The sequence below is a fragment of the Ranitomeya variabilis genome, chromosome 1 (genome assembly GCF_051348905.1).
Source record: "Ranitomeya variabilis isolate aRanVar5 chromosome 1, aRanVar5.hap1, whole genome shotgun sequence".
NCBI classification, from domain to species: Eukaryota; Metazoa; Chordata; class Amphibia; order Anura; family Dendrobatidae; genus Ranitomeya; species Ranitomeya variabilis.
In genome coordinates this window covers 715922295-715941063 of record NC_135232.1, presented here as the reverse complement: position 1 = coordinate 715941063, position 18769 = coordinate 715922295, and the positions used below count along the sequence as shown (strand labels likewise).

At 44.7% G+C, this 18769-nt stretch overlaps 1 protein-coding gene across 6 annotated transcripts in view; it reads left to right on the top strand.

Annotated features, from left to right (window-relative positions):
* The window catches only part of CIPC (CLOCK interacting pacemaker), a 73045-nt gene that overhangs the window by 20450 nt on the left and 33826 nt on the right, over positions 1–18769 (top strand). For 2 of the 6 annotated variants that reach the window (XM_077267523.1, XM_077267524.1), the window contains exons 2-3: positions 12379–12563; positions 12658–13482. The exons of the other annotated variants lie outside the window; for them this stretch is intronic. The gene's annotated coding sequence lies outside the window, so the exon portion shown is untranslated. The remainder of the gene's footprint in view (positions 1–12378; positions 12564–12657; positions 13483–18769) is intronic. 6 annotated transcript variants of the gene reach the window in all.

Below are 18769 nucleotides of genomic sequence, written 5' to 3'. Positions count from 1 at the left end.
GCCACCATTGATTCCAGCCAATCTTGCGTTCAAAAAGTCAAATGGTGCTCCCTCCCTTCCAAGCCCCGACGTGCGCCCAAACAGTGGTTTACCCCCACATTTGGGGTACCAGCGTACTCAGGACAAACTGGGCAACAACTGTTGGGGTCCAATTTCTCCTGTTACCCTTGCAAAAATAAAAAATTACTTGCTAAAACATAATTTTTGAGGAATGAACAATTATTTTTTATTTTCACGGCTCTGCGTTATAAACTTCTGTGAAGCACTTGGGGGTTGAAAGTGCTCACCACACATCTAGATAAGTTCCTTCGGGGGTCTAGTTTCCAAAATGGGGTCACTTGTGGGGTGTTTCTACTGTTTAGGCACATCAGGGGCTCTGCAAATGCAATGGGACGCCCGCAGACCATTCCATCAAAGTCTGCATTTCAAATGTCACTACTTCCCTTCCGAGCCCTGACGTGCGCCCAAACAGTGGTTTACCCCCACATATGGGGTAATCAGCGTACTCACAACAAACTGGGCAACAAATATTGGGGTCCAAATTCTCCTGTTACCCTTGTGAAAATAAAAAATTGCTTGCTAAAACATCTTTTTTGAGGAAAGAAAAATGATTTTTTATTTTCACGGCTCTGCGTTGTAAACTTCTGTGAAGCACTTGGGGGTTGAACGTGCTCACCACACATCTAGATAAGTTCCTTGGGGGGTCTAGATTCCAAAATGGGGTCACTTGTGGGGGGTTTCTACTGTTTAGGCATATCAGGGGCTCTGCAAACGTAACATGATGCCCGCAGACCATTCCATCAAAGTCTGCATTCCAAAACGTCACTACTTCCCTTCCGAGCCCCGGCATGTGCCCAAACAGTGGTTTACCCCCACATATGGGGTATCAGCGTACTCAGGAGAAACTGGACAACAACTTTTGGGGTCCAATTTCTCCTATTACTCTTGCAAAAATAAAAAATTCTGGGCTAAAAAAATATTTTTGAGGAAAGGAAACACATTTATTATTTTCACGGCTCTGCGTTATAAACTTCTGTGAAGCACTTGGGGGTTCAAAGTGCTCACCACACATCTAGATAAGTTCCCTTGGGGGTCTAGTTTCCAAAATGGAGTCACTTGTGGGGAGTTCCTACTGTTTAGGCACATCAGGGGCTCTGCAAACGCAACCTGATGCCCGCAGAGCATTCCATCAAAGTCTGCATTTCAAAACGTCACTACTTCCCTTCCGAACCCCGACGTGTGCCAAAACAGTGGTTTACCCCCACATATGGGGTATCAGCGTACTCAGGAGAAACTGGACAACAACTTTTGGGGTCCAATTTCTCCTATTACTCTTGCAAAAATAAAAAATTCTGGGCTAAAAAAATATTTTTGAGGAAAGGAAACACATTTATTATTTTCACGGCTCTGCGTTATAAACTTCTGTGAAGCACTTGGGGGTTCAAAGTGCTCACCACACATCTAGATAAGTTCCCTTGGGGGTCTAGTTTCCAAAATGGAGTCACTTGTGGGGAGTTCCTACTGTTTAGGCACACAGGGGCTCTCCAAACGCGACATGGTGTTTGCTAATGATTGGAGCTAATTTTCCATTCAAAAAGCCAAATGGCGTGCCTTCCCTTCCGAGCCCTGCCGTGCGCCCAAACAGTGGTTTACCCCCACATATGGGGTATCATCGTACTCAGGACAAACTGGACAACAAAATTTGGGGTCCAATTTCTCCTATTACCCTTGGGAAAATAAAAAATTCTGGGCTAAAAATCATTTTTGAGGAAAGAAAAATTTTTTTTTTATTTTCACGGCTCTGCGTTATAAACTTCTGTGAAGCAACTTGGGGTTATAAGTGCTCACTATGCATCTAGATAAGTTCCTTGGGGGGTCTAGTTTCCAAAATGGGGTCACTTGTAGGGGAGCTCCAATGTTAGGCACACAGGGGCTCTCCAAACGCGACATGGTGTCCGCTAACGATTGGAGCTAATTTTCCATTCAAAAAGTCAAATGGCGCTCCATCCCTTCCGAGCCTTACCATGTGCCCAAACAGTGGTTTACCCCCACATGTGAGGTATTGGTGTACTCAGGAGAAATTGCCCAACAAAATTTAGGATCCATTTTATCCTGTTGCCCATGTGAAAATGAAAAAATTGAGGCTAAAAAAGTTTTTTTGTGAAAAAAAAGTACTTTTTCATTTTTACGGATCAATTTGTGAAGCACCTGGGGGTTTAAAGTGCTCACTATGCTTCTAGATAAGTTCCTTGGGGGGTCTAGTTTCCAAAATGTGGTCACTTGTGGGGGAGCTCCAATGTTTAGGCACACGGGGGCTCTCCAAACGCGACATGGTGTCCGCTAAAGATTGGAGCCAATTTTTCATTCAAAAAGTCAAATGGCGCTCCTTCCCTTCCGAGCCCTGCCGTGCGCCCAAACAGTGGTTTACCCCCACATATGAGGTATCAGCGTACTCAGGACAAATTGGACAACAACGTTCCTGGTCCAGTTTCTCCTTTTACCCTTGGGAAAATAAAAAAATTGTTGCTAAAAGATCATTTTTGTGACTAAAAAGTTAAATGTTCATTTTTTACTTCCATGTTGCTTCTGCTGCTGTGAAACACCTGAAGGGTTAATAAACTTCTTGAATGTGGTTTTGAGCACCTTGAGGGGTGCAGTTTTTAGAATGGTGTCACTTTTGGGTATTTTCAGCCATATAGAACCCTCAAAATGACTTCAAATGTGAGGTGGTCCCTAAAAAAAATGGTTTTGTAAATGTTGTTGTAAAAATGAGAAATCACTGGTCAAATTTTAACCCTTATAACTTCCTAGCAAAAAAAAAAAATTGTTTCCAAAATTGTGCTGATGTAAAGTAGACATGTGGGAAACGTTATTTATTAACTATTTTGTGTCACATAACTCTCTGGTTTAACAGAATAAAAATTCAAAATGTGAAAATTGCGAAATTTTCAAATTTTTTGCCAAATTTCCGTTTTTTTCACAAATAAACTCAGAAATTATCGACCTAAATTTATCACTAACATGAAGCCCAATATGTCACGAAAAAACAATCTCAGAATCGCTAGGATCCGTTGAAGCGTTCCTGAGTTATTACCTCATAAAGGGACACTGGTCAGAATTGCAAAAAACGGCAAGGTCATTAAGGCCAAAATAGGCTGGGTCATGATGGGGTTAAAGAAAGATCCTTCGAGACTGTCCATGTGATGGGGAAAGGGGAAAAGGGGAGGTGGATTTCTTCATCCAGACACCTCAGAAACTCTACCCTAGCGAGAGGCCTCCAGGCAGCTGAACCCTTCACTAACCTCACATGGAGTTCTCCCACTGTCCCTAAACTAAATCTCTTGGCATCATCTGAGAATGGGGGGTTTTGTCTACTCTCTTGAGAGGAATATACTTCGGGATCTCCCCTGGATCAGTACCATCGTACTCTGGTGGATCTATTTCTTGATTGAGGAAGGTGTCAGTCGGAGTTGCTTTGGCAATAACCTTTTTATACAAGGGAATAACACAACAGAGGATTATCGATTCAATTATAAGGAGGGCAATCAGTACCAGACAAACTTATTGAAGGAATCCCTTGATCCCACCTAACCAACTGAAGAAGAAAGATGTGTCTGCTCCAGCATACATGACACGTCGTCTTACTGTCCTAATTTGTTCAACTTCTTTTTGCAACCTTCAGGTCTCTTGGATCTACATTTCGCCATTCAGGTCTGGCTGTCTATATTTCGTACCGTCAATGAATGTATTTACCAATACTCTAACATCAAGTGGGTTTATGGGACTGTACTCCATGTCTTCCCATTTCAGCTGTAACCGTCCAAAGTATAGCTCTACACTCTCTCCTTTGTCACATCTGTAAAAAGTCTTAATTTGCGTCCTAGTACGTCACCTGTTTTTGTGCTCACTAACTACCTAGGCCTGCCTAGGTGCACTTATACATCCATCATATGGTCATTATTTGTCTGTAGAATGAGAAAGGTTGGTTCTCAGGGTCAGCCAATTGTTTTTGCGTAGCTAGCTAGTCAGAGGGCCTCCAGGGATAATACTCCTGTATCTGTCTTACCCTACCTGATGTGGTTGGTTCTCTGGTGGTGGGGGGCGTGACATGACATGCTGGTCTACAGCTCCTTCCCAAAAGGATTACTGTCAGCCTACTCCTAAAAGTTAATGTCCCCACTATCCACCAACCACAATCCTGTGTCAGCTTCTTATGTCACTACATGTGATCTTGTCTGGACAGGATTCAGTGTAATTCTCTTAGGTCGGGTTGCAGCACGGGTCATACAAGCGTTAGGGCCCAAATCCTCAACTATATCCTGAAAGGCATCACAGCTATAATTAACAAATCTTTGTTCTCTGTAATATATATATTATTGATCCATTCAACATTTTTATTAATCTGCATCTGTGGTACTATAGAAGCAAAGCCGGCATAAATCTGGTTCTGGGCTTTAAACTGGTCAGGCACCCCCCTTGGCACTCCAATGGCATCAATATATACTAGTGGATCTTCTTCATAACTCTTGTGGAGCTGATTGAGACTTCTCCTCTTTCTGGTAGGTTCATCAGGTATCTTTGGATCCCAAGGTAAAATCTTGAACTGAACTGCATGGCTAATTTAACAAGGGTGCATTGGCCTATCCAGGCATTAGGCAACCTAGGACGGAGCTTACCATCTCCACATAACCAATAAATATCGTACATATATTGTGTATATTTGATTAGCAAATCAGTATCTAAGGAACTGTTCTCTTTGCAGAAACCTGTCTCGGAGATCTCTACTGGTGTACCTGTGGTGTCGTGGGAATTATAGCAGGTGTAATTGTCAGCTAATACGGTTACTTCTCCTGGGACCTTTAGTCTGGGTTCCTTATGAATTAGTGGGACGTAATCTGGGCAATCAGTGGGCTTCAAACCTTTCAACAGATTCATGACACAGGCAGTGGTGTTGTCATCAGGGAAAAGCAATGCATGTGTGTATAGGTGTGTATTCGCAGCAGCACAAGCAATACATCCTACAGAGATGTTCTGGACTCTTACATTGTATCTCACCCATTCTAACCATAGGTTTTTCCTTGGGGCTGTTTGTGTTTCTATGGAGAAAACTTCTTGCCAACTGAGACCTGGAATGGGGATTACTTCATTAACTACATTTTGCAAACGCTCACCTGGGCCTGTTTTAGCTGTACTGGTAACAGGGGTCATGGTTGGTCTGAAGCTAATATCCTGGAGCTGTATATGGCCTAAATTCCCATGATATCCACTACTAAATACATAATTATAATGCCTTCCCAGTACAAACGTCTGCAGATCAGCAGATTGGTGGTTTTCAAGATTCAGGAGGAGGGGGTGACAGCTTCTACCCCATTTACAGCCTCTAGGTGGTTGCAGAAAGGCTGTTAGATGCATTCTCCCACGGAGACTCCTACCCGTCCCATCCTTAGGGAACATGGCTTCGCTAGGTTTATATCCCCAATCATCTCCCGTATTCCAGGCAGCATCTGACCAATAATAACGGTTATTGTTGTCATTTCTGGTAACACACATATAAAACTGGATAATTCCCTCTACCACCCGTTCAGTCTCGAGGCACTTGACTACATCACAGAAATCAAATCGCCAGATATTCACCGGGGCTGTCAGGTTTACCCAGAGTATAGTGGGACCTTAGTATTTTCATTTACATTAGGGGCCGAAAAGGTAGGGGCGAGGATGGCCCCCATTTCCAGGACCAAAAAACAGCAACATTTCCCTTCAGTCACTACTGTGACTAAACACTGGTTCGGTCTCTTTTACAGTGTGAGGCGTGGATCCAGGTGCTCTTTCCTTCAAGTTTTACTGCAGTGGGGGTGACCAGGATCACCGTGTGGGGTCCTTCAAATCTTGGCTGGAGACAATCTCTGCGCACAAACTTTTTCACATACACCAGGTCTCCTGGCACAAAGGGATGGTGTCCAGGAACCTTGTCTGAGTCTGGAAGAGAACTGAAGACAGTTAAATGCACTTTGGCAAGGTGTCCATGTAAGGCCTGCACATAGCTAGTCAAGTCCTGGTACTTGAGCTGCAACTGTTGTGGAAAGAAACATTCAAGATTGGGGCCCCTGCCAAACAGAATCTCATACGGTGACAGTCCTGTCTTCCTGTTTGGGGTATATCTTACTGAAAACAAAGCTAGAGGAAGGCATTCTGTCCATGGTTTACCAGTCTCTGTCATTGCCTTCTGGATTTTAAGCTTAAGAATTCCATTTAGTCTCTCCACTTTTCCACTGTTCTGCGGATGGAGTATGCAATGCTTGACTTACCCCCAGTGCTGCCATTACCTCTGACATGATCTCTCCAGTAAAATGGGAACTCCGATCGCTTTCAATGACTTCAGGAACTCCATACCTGCATATGATCTCAGCCATCAGTTTCTTCGCCGTTGTCTTAGCCGTAGCTTTGGCAACTGGGTAGGCTTCTGGCCAACCTGAAAATAAATCAATGCAGACCAACACCTACTCATACGTCCCTACCCTAGGTAACTGAATTTAATCATTCTGCAGTCTCTGGAATTGGTTAAAGGGCCGGGGAGTGTGCTTGGATGGGGTTTTCACTGTCCTACCCTGATTATGTGTGGCACATATCATGCAGCTCTGTACCTGCCCTTCTGCGCAGGTGGAAAACCCCGGGGGCAATCCATTGTTTCTGTAGGGTGTCACACATGGCCGTCTTCGAGTGGTGCACATTCTCGTGCAGAACCTGTGCCATCATTGGGTACAGTACCTGTGGTAGGCAGACCTTTTCACCCCTCCCCCATAGTCCAGTGATGGTATCAGAGCAAGCCCCTATCTCTTGCCACCTATTTTTCTCCTCCTTACTTGCCTGTTCTTGTAACCGGGCTAAGGTGTCTTTCAACACAAGTAAAGATGGTGGGGTGTCTAGGTGATGTACTTGAGAGGCTACAGGAGTGCTTGCTGCTTTCTTGGCAGCCTGGTCTGCCAGTGCGTTACCCTTTATCCGTCCATCAGTGCCTTTAGTATGTGCCTTTACCTTTATGATGCCTGCTTGGGTGGGAAACTGTAGTGCATTCATAAGTTGCTGGACTGCCTCAGCATGTTTAAAGGGGTGGCCATTTGCTGTCAGGAAAGCTCTGGCTCTCCAGATAGGCCCATAATCATGTGCAATGCCAAAAGCATACCTGGAATCAGTGTAGATATTTACAGTCTTACCTTCTGCTAGTTTGAGCTCTGCTTCTTGTGCAGACATATGAGCTGGCATTGACTCTGCCTTGATTACCTCATGTTCTGAGACCACAGCATATCTGGTACAGTAGCATCCTCGGTCATCTTGGTGACGGGATCCATCTACAAAAAGCTCAAAATCAGCATTAGAATGGGCACACTAGAGACCAGCCGTTTCCTGAGACATTAATTCTAGACAATCATAGGGTTTGGAAACCTAATCTTGTTCCTCTGGATCCATTCTAGAAAGAAAAAAAAAGTGTCCTTGCTCATGTCACCTACTCCTTATGTCACCTACTCCTCCCCCCTTTGTATCCATAGGAACTAGGAGAAGAGTAGCGGGGTTCAGGACAGTGCACCTTTTCAAAGTCACATTAGTAGGCATGAGAATAGCACACCAAAGTCGCAGCTGTCCAGCCATGGACATGTGGCTAGGTTATACTTGGTCAGGGATACTTTGTACATCATGTGGGGTATGGACCATCAGTGGGTAATCCAAAACAATCTCTGAAGATTTGTGTAGCAACAGCTGGACAGACAACACAGCCCAAACACATAAGGGACTTCCTCTTGCCACTGTATCCAGGCGGCCACTGTAATAAGCAACAGATCTCTGTTTGTCTCCATGAAGCTGAGTCAGCACACCTGTAGCATGTCCTGCATAGGTGAGCTCTGTCTGCAAGGCAGTCTGCAATACTGTACGGCAGTGCTCGGGTGTCTTGTAATCATATACGGGGCCTGCAATGTGTAACACTATATTACAGGGCAAATTCCCTCTTTGGGTGGACATAGCATCTCCTAGATGCAAGGGGTCATAAGTGGCAAGGTAGGCCTGACACTCTTGGGCTATGACTGGGCCTCCCTTTTTAGCTATCTGTTGGGCCAAACAACCTCTATGTGACAGGGTAGAGTTAGCTGGGTTCACTATGGCTCCTATCTGGTGGGTAATTATGTCCCCATACCCTACTGAGAAAAGAACCTGGGATTCCTGAGGTGTGATGTAGTAACGTGAATGACAGGGAACCAAACTTCAGATTCCTGGAAAGTCTGGCCTTGTAAGTGTGAAGGTTTCACGGGAAGAGGAGATGTAGGGGCCTTTCCGAGCTGAGGGGTCTGCCATTTACACCGATTAAAACAAACTCTTAATCTGAAAATTGACATAACGAAGCTAGGGAGGGACCATATTATCCAACAGGGAGCCCCCCTGTTGATCTTCAATTTGCTATATATAAGCAGGTAAATCTTTTACCAATCTTTCAATTACTTACAAGTTTTCCTCTAAGACTAAGCACAGGTCTATTTCACTTCCAATTTCATACAGTACTTATTGCTTTAAACATAAATCTCTCAGCGTGTACTAAACCAAGGACAGAGAAAACTTAGAATGCAATACATGGCCCCCCTTCCCTCTAGCCCACAGCACCAAGGGGAGAAATTTCAAGCAGGTCGCGCAGGGATTCACTCACCCCCTCCCATCTAGTAACACGGAGATAAGAAAAATCACTGCATTCCACAGCGCACAAGGGAGAATACAAAAGCCCAGCTCTTTGCCCCCCTTTCTCTAAGTTCGTAGCACAGATGAGGAAAGAGGAGCGGTCCGCTCCCTCCTCCCCTCTCCTACACAGCACTGATACAAGGCTCCGTATCTTCTACACAGTCACAAATTGCAGCAGTTTTCAGACTTAATTTCTACAAAACTTTCCTATGATCCTCCGTGGTCTGGGCGGAGCCCCAAGGACGGCCCGTACACGCACACGCGGCAGGTCTCCACCCAGGTTGGATTCTGCACAACACAAACAGGACACACCTACGCTTCTGGAAAGCTCATCCCGCCGCCATTACAGGGCGGTGGCTGGGACTGCATTTTCATCATCAGTGGCACGGCGGCCATTTTACAATCTATAAGATCACAGTTCAAAGGCATTTTATAACCAAACACGGGTTCTACATTGTCTGATCCTCCCTCTCCATCAACCTATTTTCATCCTTTGTTCTTTAAGCTTCGCGCAACTCGCAGATGAGCTTGCGCTTGTTCTAACAATCCTTTATCTTTCAACATGCCCCTTTTATTTTCTATGAGATTGGGCCACATAGCCGGCTGCAATCTCCCTGACGAGGGCAATCCTACATGCTTATACAATCTCTCAACATTCTTGACTGCCTTCTTTCCCTCCCGTGACGCTACTATTGCCTTGACTTCCACAGCATTGCCTTGACTTCTAACTTGTGGGGCACAGACTTCTTCTGCTTTAAGATACGCAACTTGACTCACAGAATACTATGGTTTTCTGCAGTAAACCACTGGCAGCGATATCAACACTTTGTTCTAATAAACACGGAGCCTCTCGCTCAACGTATAAGGAAAAGAGCCTCGCGCTCAATATTTCCTGTCCCCTAACCTGAACAACAGTGATTAACAGACTATCCTGCCACGATATTCCAAACCGTTGGGAGGCGGTCTCCTAGTGAGAGCCCTCCACAAAAATTCTGGTGGTCCCGTACGGAGCGTCTTAATTACCTGTTTCTGGTGGTCCCGTTCCGGGACGTCTTAATTACCTATTTCTGGTGGTTCCGTACGGGGCGTCTTAATTACCTATTTGTACTCAAAATTCTGGTGGTCCCCCACTTGGGACGTCTTAATTACCGGTTAGTACAATATCACAGAGGCTGCGTCTCCTATCCCTTTCTCTAAGCCGCCCCACAATCTACAACTAGCTCAATCTTTCACTCCACTTCACTACTAGACAATAGTCACGGGTAGGGTGGTTGAACGGAGTACAATGACCGGTGGAGGAGGTGTGGTGTACACGAGGACGCGCAGGATGCGACGTCTCTCAGTTGCTGGTTCAGAGCGTGGCACAGGATCGCGCTCGGTCTCACCACTCGACCGGTCACCTCTCGGACCCAAGGAGACCACAGACAAACCAATAACGGCTGAGACACTAGCAAGTGTGACACATACAGTGTATATGATCGCCACTTACCGTGTTCGGAGGGTGATCAGTCCTCGAGGTCAGCCACTACTGGTATCATCCGCAGACATCCAGGCATGGGTCCAGGGGGTCTCGGATCGCTGGCCACGCCCCCCGTTGGGCTCCAAATTGTCGGGGTCGTAACGACAATAAATCCTCATTCACCAGTCATTCCAAATTAAAGTGTGCGCTGGGCATATGGTACCGAGAAAAGAAATGATTCAAGCACGTAGCTGATTCAATCTTTGCTGATGCTCATGCGTCCACTTGTGTCCAGAGCAGTTACAGCAACTACTTTATTTTCGAATACACAGTACTATTGTTTAGGAAAAAGGAATGCATTAGGCGGAGTTTAAGCAGTATACATCTAGTGCTAAGTCTCTCTCTCTCTGATTCGTCAGAACGTCTCCCGGTGGTTACTTCTTTCTTCACATTCCAGAGTTATCTTTTCAGGAGAAATAATACTTAACTCTTTAGACGCTGAACTAAAGTGAAAGTGAACACTGGCAGCCATCTTTAGATACAATTACATTTGCATTAGCTAGCAGATACGAAAAACTTATTGTTTCACAGTATAAGATATATAAAAGTACAAAGGTATATAAGAAAATATATTTTCACCTTGACATCTGTATGTAACCTGCAACATAACATGGAGATATTACATCTGTATGTGCCCTGTGGTATATTATGGGATATTACATCCAGGGCTGTGGAATCGGTAAGCCAATCCTCCGACTCCTCAATTTCCATGACACATGGCTCATGTTTAAGTAATACATTTGCTGTAGTAAAATGGTAACATCAGGCTTTTAATCATTATTATGATACAATAATCAAGCCATTTAGATAGAACAAAATATATTTATTGGAATACAACTTTAGAACAAAAAACTTTTGCATATTTACAATTTATTATACACTCTGCAGTAAGTGGGGGAAAAAAACAGTTTAACAAAAACGTACTGAATAGCATTTGACTCCCCCGGAAGAAGGCACACGTAGCCGAAACGCGCGTAGGGGTCGTGGCACCATCAGACCAGAGGTATAGTTAAGATTTATATTGTGCATATTCATCTGTTTATCGCGCCGCAATGTTGTGATGTATTTTGGGTTAATATATTGTATTATGCCGTGTGGCAAGAGAGATTTCTTTACCCTAGCAACTATTACATATACATAGGCGGCGTGATTTAATGTTGTGACAAGCGTACCTCTGGCCTGGGGTGCCTATATATTGGTACCATCTCCATCAGTGTTGTTTTTATAATGTTGGAATATTGTTTCAAATAAAATTTATAAGTTTTTGGTACGATGAGGTTTTTGTGCAATCTTTTGTATGTCATAATGAATAGCTTTTGTGCAGTCTATGAATTTGTTCTGAGAAATAGTATCGCCTCCATCAGATCCTTCTTCATAGATGAGCTCACATCTGACCTAATTATTTTAAGGCTAGAGAACAACCTCTCTACACTAACTTGGGTTGGTGGGAAAGCAGTAACCACAAGGGCAACATCTCTAACAATGTCAGGGTATAAAGGAATTGCCTCGTGCACAGTCTGTTTTGATGAACGATTGAACTCTTCTACTTCTTTGAGAGAAAGTGAAAAATTTTGCTGAAATATGGCCAATCTGTTTTTATGGGAGTGGAATCCTTTTCCCTGCGGCAACACTTTGCCTGCTCCATGTTGTCCAAATACTTGTCGAAATCAAACTCCTCATTTGATGAGGATGAAGGAACGGCGACAGCAGCAGCACTGGCAGGACCCGAGTCCTCTTGCTCTTGGCCGTCCTGTAGCTCATCCTAACTGCTACCTCAAAGCTTCTTTTCCTTTAGTAAGCTGTTGATCATCAAGCAATATACAATGACTTGGGTCCACATAAACAGCTGCCAGAAGAATTTTATTTTCTAATAGCAGTGTATCTTTCCGTTTCATTGAAGCAGCAATGCCATCTGCGATTAAACCTCTTTGGGACAGGCAAAACAACAAGTTCTTCCACTCCTATATAAAAATGCAAGGAGTTAAATCCTTAGCTTGTTACCTTGTAGTCACTGTAAATGGGTGATGAAACAATTCCTTCAATTCAGCCACCTGTGTCCATTGACCTTCATGTAGTGTTACCTGGGGGTTGGCAATATTTACAAGGAAGAGTTTCAGCTCAAGCAATTCATTCATTAATAGGTGCTGCCCCACCGACTGGCTTGATCTGAGCTTCATGAAAACCTGCAAAAGTTTATTGAATATTCGAGGATGTCTGAACAGAGCTTCGATGAATTGCTGCATCGTGTGCTGGGATCCATCACCAGGCAGGACACGCAACTATGTCGAGCAATTCCTGCTGAGGAACGTCTGTTGGTGACCTTAAGGTACGTAATTTTGAAAAAGAAACACCTGTCATTAATATTCTTGTTCTAAAAGCCATATACTGATTTTTTTTTTTCCCCATTTTCTTTTCCACAGATTCCTGGCTACCGGAGATATACATTAAGATCTTTACATTTTCAGTTTCGGATTGGCTTGTCCACCCTTTCTGGGATTGTTGGAGACACCTGCCGTGCATTGTGTGACGTTCTGCATTCAGAATTCCTCCCCCATCTGACAACTGATTTCTGGCTGAAAAATGCAGAAAAAATTCAAGGAAATTTGTAATTTTCCAAACTGTGTAGGGGTTGTGGACAGCAAACACATTCGGATTCTAAAACCTGCTGGAAGTTGATCAGAGTACTTCAATTATAAAAAATACTTTTCCATTGTTCTCATGGCGATTGCGGATGCTGAATGTCGATTTGTCGCCGTGGACGTTGGCTCATTTGGACGAGGAAATGATTGACAGACTTTCAAAAACTCTGACATAGGACAACGTTTATATGCTAATAATTTTAATTTTGCACCGCCGCGCCACAACCTCTTCTGAACACTGAAGGACAGCCAATGCCATTTGTTGTTGTTGGGGATGAGGCGTTTCAAATGTGTGCCAACCTCATAAAACCATACTCAAGTCAAGACTTGAATCACCAAAAGGATTTTCAACTACAGACTGACAAGGGCACGAAGAACTGTGGAGTGTGCGTTTGGTTTGCTGGCAGCTAAATGACGCATATTGGGAACCCCAATCAATCTTAAAATAGAGACAATTGATGAGGTTGTGAAAGCATGTGTTGTTCTGCATAATTACATCCTGGCAAAAGAGCAACCCCACTTTGAACTGGAGGAACCTGTTAATACCACATTGCCGGATTATGATGCTCACCCTCTGAGGACTGCAATTGAAATTGCCCAAATGAGGTATAAATTGGCCGCCTACTTTGTCTCTGATATTGGTCATGTGTCATGGCAAGATGAAATGGTTTAGTCAAATGTACCTGAAATGTTATGCACCTGTACTTTTTTCTGACTTTAATATTGACACCTTGAATGCAACTTTAATAATACCTTAACTGTAACACCCGTTAATACTTCGCTCAGCAATACACTCAACAATATACACATGATTAACCCCTTCATGACCCAGCCTATTTTGGCCTTAATGACCTTGCCTGTTGTGAATTAGACTTTTTGGCTCCCTCTTGTGGTTACTAGTGATATGACTCTGGGATTGTCTTTCCTCAGTTTGGCACCCACCTGGGTCGTTAGTCCAGGGGTGTTGCTATATAAACTTCCTGGATCCTTAGTCCAGTGCCTGGCATCGTTGTAATCAGATCCTTTCTGTTTGCTCCTGTCTGCTGGTCTTGGTTCGTGCAAAATTAAGCTAGTTCTGCTTCTTTGTTTTTTGGTTATTTGCTTGCTCTTATTTTTGTCCAGCTTGTACTAAATGTGATTCCTGACCTTGCTGGAAGCTCTAGGGGGCTGGTGTTCTCCCCCCGGGCCGTTAGACGGTTCGGGGGTTCTTGAATATCCAGCGTGGATATTTTGATAGGGTTTTTGCTGACCATATAAGTCATCTTACTATATTCTGCTATTAGCTAGTGGGCCTCTCTTTGCTAAATACCTAGCTCATTCTTACGTTTGTCTTTTCCTCTTACCTCACCGTTATTATTTGTTGGGGGCTTGTATCCAACTTTTGGGGTCTTTTCTCTGGAGGCAAGAAAGGTCTTTCTTTTCCCTTCTAGGGTTAGTTAGTTCTCCGGCTGGCGTGAGACGTCTAGAACCAACGTAGGCACGTTCCCCGGCTGCTGCTATTTGTGGTGCTAGGATTAGATATATGGTCAGCTCAGTTACCACTGCCCTATGAGCTGTTTTTTTGTGTTTGCAGACTTAGTAATTATTTCTGAGACCCTCTGCCATTGGGGTCATAACAGTATGCCAGGCCAACATTGAATGTTTAATGCATTGCAGAAGTGGGATAATAAGAAAGGAAATTCTGAGTTTTTGTTTTTTTTTTCCTCTCTTCCTCCCCTTTACCTCTGAGTGGCTTGTGCTTGCTGCAGACATGAATGTCCAGACCTTGATTACAAGTGTAGACCAGCTTGCTGCTCGTGTGCAGGGCATACAAGATTTTGTTACCAGTAGTCCAATGTCTGAACCTAAAATACCTATTCCTGAACTGTTTTCTGGAGACCGATTTAAGTTTAGGAATTTCAGGAATAATTGTAAATTGTTTCTATCTCTGAGACCCCGTTCATCTGGAGATTCAGCTCAGCAAGTTAAAATTGTTATCTCTTTTTTACGGGGCGACCCTCAGGATTGGGCTTTCTCGCTAGCGCCAGGAGATCCGGCATTGGCAAATATTGATGCGTTTTTTCTGGCGCTCGGATTGCTTTACGAGGAACCCAATCTTGAAGTTCAGGCAGAAAAAGCCTTGCTGGCTATTTCTCAGGGCCAGGATGAAGCTGAAGTGTATTGCCAAAAATTTCGGAAATGGTCCGTGCTTACTCAGTGGAATGAGTGTGCTCTGGCCGCAAATTTCAGAAATGGCCTTTCTGAAGCCATTAAGAATGTGATGGTGGGTTTCCCCATTCCTACAAGTCTGAATGATTCCATGGCGCTGGCTACTCAAATTGACCGGCGTTTGCGGGAGCGCAAAACCGCTAATCCTCTGGTGGTGTTGTCTGAACAAACACCTGATTTAATGCAATGTGATAGAATTCAGACTAGAAATGAGCGGAAAAATCATAGACGTCAGAATGGGTTGTGTTTTTACTGTGGTGATTCTACACATGTTATATCAGCATGCTCTAAACGCCTAACAAGGGTTGTTAGTCCTGTCGCCATTGGTAATTTGCAACCTAAATTTATTTTGTCTGTGACTTTAATTTGCTCATTGTCTTCTTACCCTGTTATGGCGTTTGTGGATTCAGGTGCTGCCCTGAGTCTTATGGATCTGTCATTTGCCAAGCGCTGTGGTTTTGTTCTTGAACCGTTGGTAAATCCTATTCCTCTTAGAGGTATTGATGCTACGCCATTGGCGGAAAATAAACCGCAGTTTTGGACGCAGGTAACCATGTGCATGACTCCTGAACATCGGGAGGTGATTCGTTTTCTTGTTCTGCATAACATGCATGATTTGGTCGTTTTGGGTCTGCCATGGTTACAGACCCACAATCCAGTTTTGGATTGGAAGGCAATGTCTGTGTCAAGTTGGGGCTGTCAGGGAATTCATGCTGATTCCCCGCCGGTGTCTATTGCTTCCTCTACTCCTTCGGAAGTTCCTGAGTATTTGTCTGATTATCAGGATGTATTCAGCGAGTCCAGGTCCAGTGCTCTGCCTCCTCATAGGGACTGTGACTGCGCCATAGATTTGATTCCAGGTAGTAAATTTCCTAAGGGAAGACTATTTAATCTGTCTGTACCTGAGCATGCCGCAATGCGTTCTTATATCAAGGAGTCTCTGGAGAAGGGGCATATCCATCCATCCTCTTCCCCTCTTGGTGCGGGATTCTTTTTTGTGGCCAAGAAGGACGGATCTTTGAGACCTTGTATTGACTATCGGCTTCTGAATAAAATCACTGTTAAATTTCAGTATCCTTTGCCTCTGTTGTCGGACTTGTTTGCCCGGATTAAAGGTGCCAAGTGGTTCACCAAGATAGATCTTCGTGGTGCGTACAACCTTGTGCGCATTAAGCAAGGAGATGAATGGAAGACAGCATTTAATACGCCCGAAGGTCATTTTGAGTACTTGGTGATGCCTTTTGGGCTCTCTAATGCTCCTTCAGTGTTTCAGTCCTTTATGCATGATATTTTCCGGAAGTATCTGGATAAATTTATGATTGTTTATCTGGATGATATTCTGGTTTTCTCTGAAGATTGGGACTCACATGTGGAGCAGGTCAGGATGGTGTTTCAGGTTTTGCGTGAGAATGCTTTGTTTGTTAAGGGCTCAAAGTGTCTCTTTGGAGTACAGAAGGTTCCCTTTTTGGGGTTTATTTTTTCCCCTTCTGCTGTGGAGATGGACCCAGTCAAGGTCCGAGCTATTCATGATTGGACTCAACTCACGTCAGTTAAGAGTCTTCAGAAGTTCTTGGGTTTTGCTAACTTCTACCGTCGTTTTATCGCTAATTTTTCTAGCGTTGTTAAACCTTTGACGGATATGACCAAGAAAGGTTCTGATGTTGCTAACTGGGCTCCTGCAGCCGTGGAGGCGTTCCAAGAGTTGAAGCGCCGGTTTACTTCGGCGCCTGTTTTGTGCCAGCCTGATGTCTCACTTCCCTTTCAGGTTGAAGTGGATGCTTCTGAGATTGGGGCAGGGGCCGTTTTGTCGCAGAGAGGCCCTGGTTGCTCAGTAATGAGACCATGTGCTTTCTTCTCTAGGAAGTTTTCGCCTGCTGAGCGGAATTATGATGTTGGCAATCGGGAGTTGCTGGCCATGAAGTGGGCATTTGAGGAGTGGCGTCATTGGCTCGAGGGTGCTAAGCATCGTGTGGTGGTCTTGACTGATCACAAAAATTTGATGTATCTCGAGTCTGCTAAACGCCTGAATCCTAGACAGGCCCGCTGGTCATTGTTTTTCTCCCGTTTTGACTTTGTGGTCTCGTATTTACCAGGTTCAAAGAATGTGAAGGCTGATGCTCTTTCAAGGAGCTTTGTGCCTGACTCTCCTGGAGTCGCAGAACCAGTTGGTATTCTTAAAGAGGGAGTTATCTTGTCGGCCATTTCTCCTGATTTGCGACGTGTGTTGCAGAGATTTCAGGCTGGTAGACCTGACTCTTGTCCACCTGACAGACTGTTTGTTCCTGATAAGTGGACCAGCAGTCATTTCCGAGGTTCATTCCTCGGTGTTGGCAGGGCATCCGGGAATTTTTGGCACCAGAGATCTGGTGGCTAGGTCCTTTTGGTGGCCTTCCTTGTCACGGGATGTGCGGTCATTTGTGCAGTCCTGTGGGACTTGTGCTCGAGCTAAGCCGTGCTGTTCTCGTGCCAGCGGGTTGCTCTTGCCCTTGCCTGTCCCGAAGAGGCCTTGGACACACATTTCCATGGATTTCATTTCAGATCTCCCGGTGTCTCAGGGCATGTCTGTCATCTGGGTGGTATGTGATCGCTTTTCTAAAATGGTCCATTTGGTGCCTTTGCCTAAGCTGCCTTCCTCTTCCGATCTGGTTCCTGTGTTCTTTCAGAATGTGGTTCGTTTACACGGCATTCCTGAGAATATTGTGTCTGACAGAGGATCCCAGTTTGTTTCCAGGTTCTGGCGATCCTTTTGTGCTAGGATGGGCATTGATTTGTCGTTTTCGTCTGCCTTTCATCCTCAGACTAATGGACAAACGGAGCGAACTAATCAGACTCTGGAGGCTTATTTGAGGTGTTTTGTTTCTGCAGATCAGGATGATTGGGTGACCTTCTTGCCGTTGGCTGAGTTTGCCCTTAATAATCGGGCTAGTTCCGCTACTTTGGTTTCGCCATTTTTCTGCAACTCTGGTTTCCATCCTCGTTTTTCCTCGGGACATGTGGAGCCTTCTGACTGTCCTGGGGTAGATTCTGTGGTGGATAGGTTGCAGCAGATCTGGAATCATGTGGTGGACAACTTAAAGTTGTCACAGGAGAAGGCTCAGCGTTTTGCCAACCGCCGCCGCGGTGTGGGTCCCCGACTTCGTGTTGGGGATTTGGTATGGCTGTCTTCTCGATTTGTTCCTATGAAGGTCTCCTCTCCTAAATTTAAGCCTCGCTTCATCGGTCCTTACAAGATATTGGAAATCCTTAATCCTGTGTCCTTTCGCTTGGATCTTCCGGTGTCGTTTGCCATTCACAACGTGTTCCATAGGTCTTTGTTGCGGCGGTACGTTGTACCTGTGGTTCCTTCTGTTGAGCCTCCTGCTCCGGTGTTGGTTGAGGGCGAGTTGGAGTACGTGGTGGAGAAGATCTTGGATTCTCGTCTCTCCAGACGGAGGCTTCAGTATCTGGTCAAGTGGAAGGGCTATGGTCAGGAGGATAATTCCTGGGTGGTTGCTTCTGATGTGCATGCGGCCGATTTAGTTTGTGCCTTTCATGCTGCTCATCCTGATCGCCCTGGTGGTCTTGGTGAGGGTTCGGTGACCCCTCCTTAAGGGGGGGTACTGTTGTGAATTAGACTTTTTGGCTCCCTCTTGTGGTTACTAGTGATATGACTCTGGGATTGTCTTTCCTCAGTTTGGCACCCACC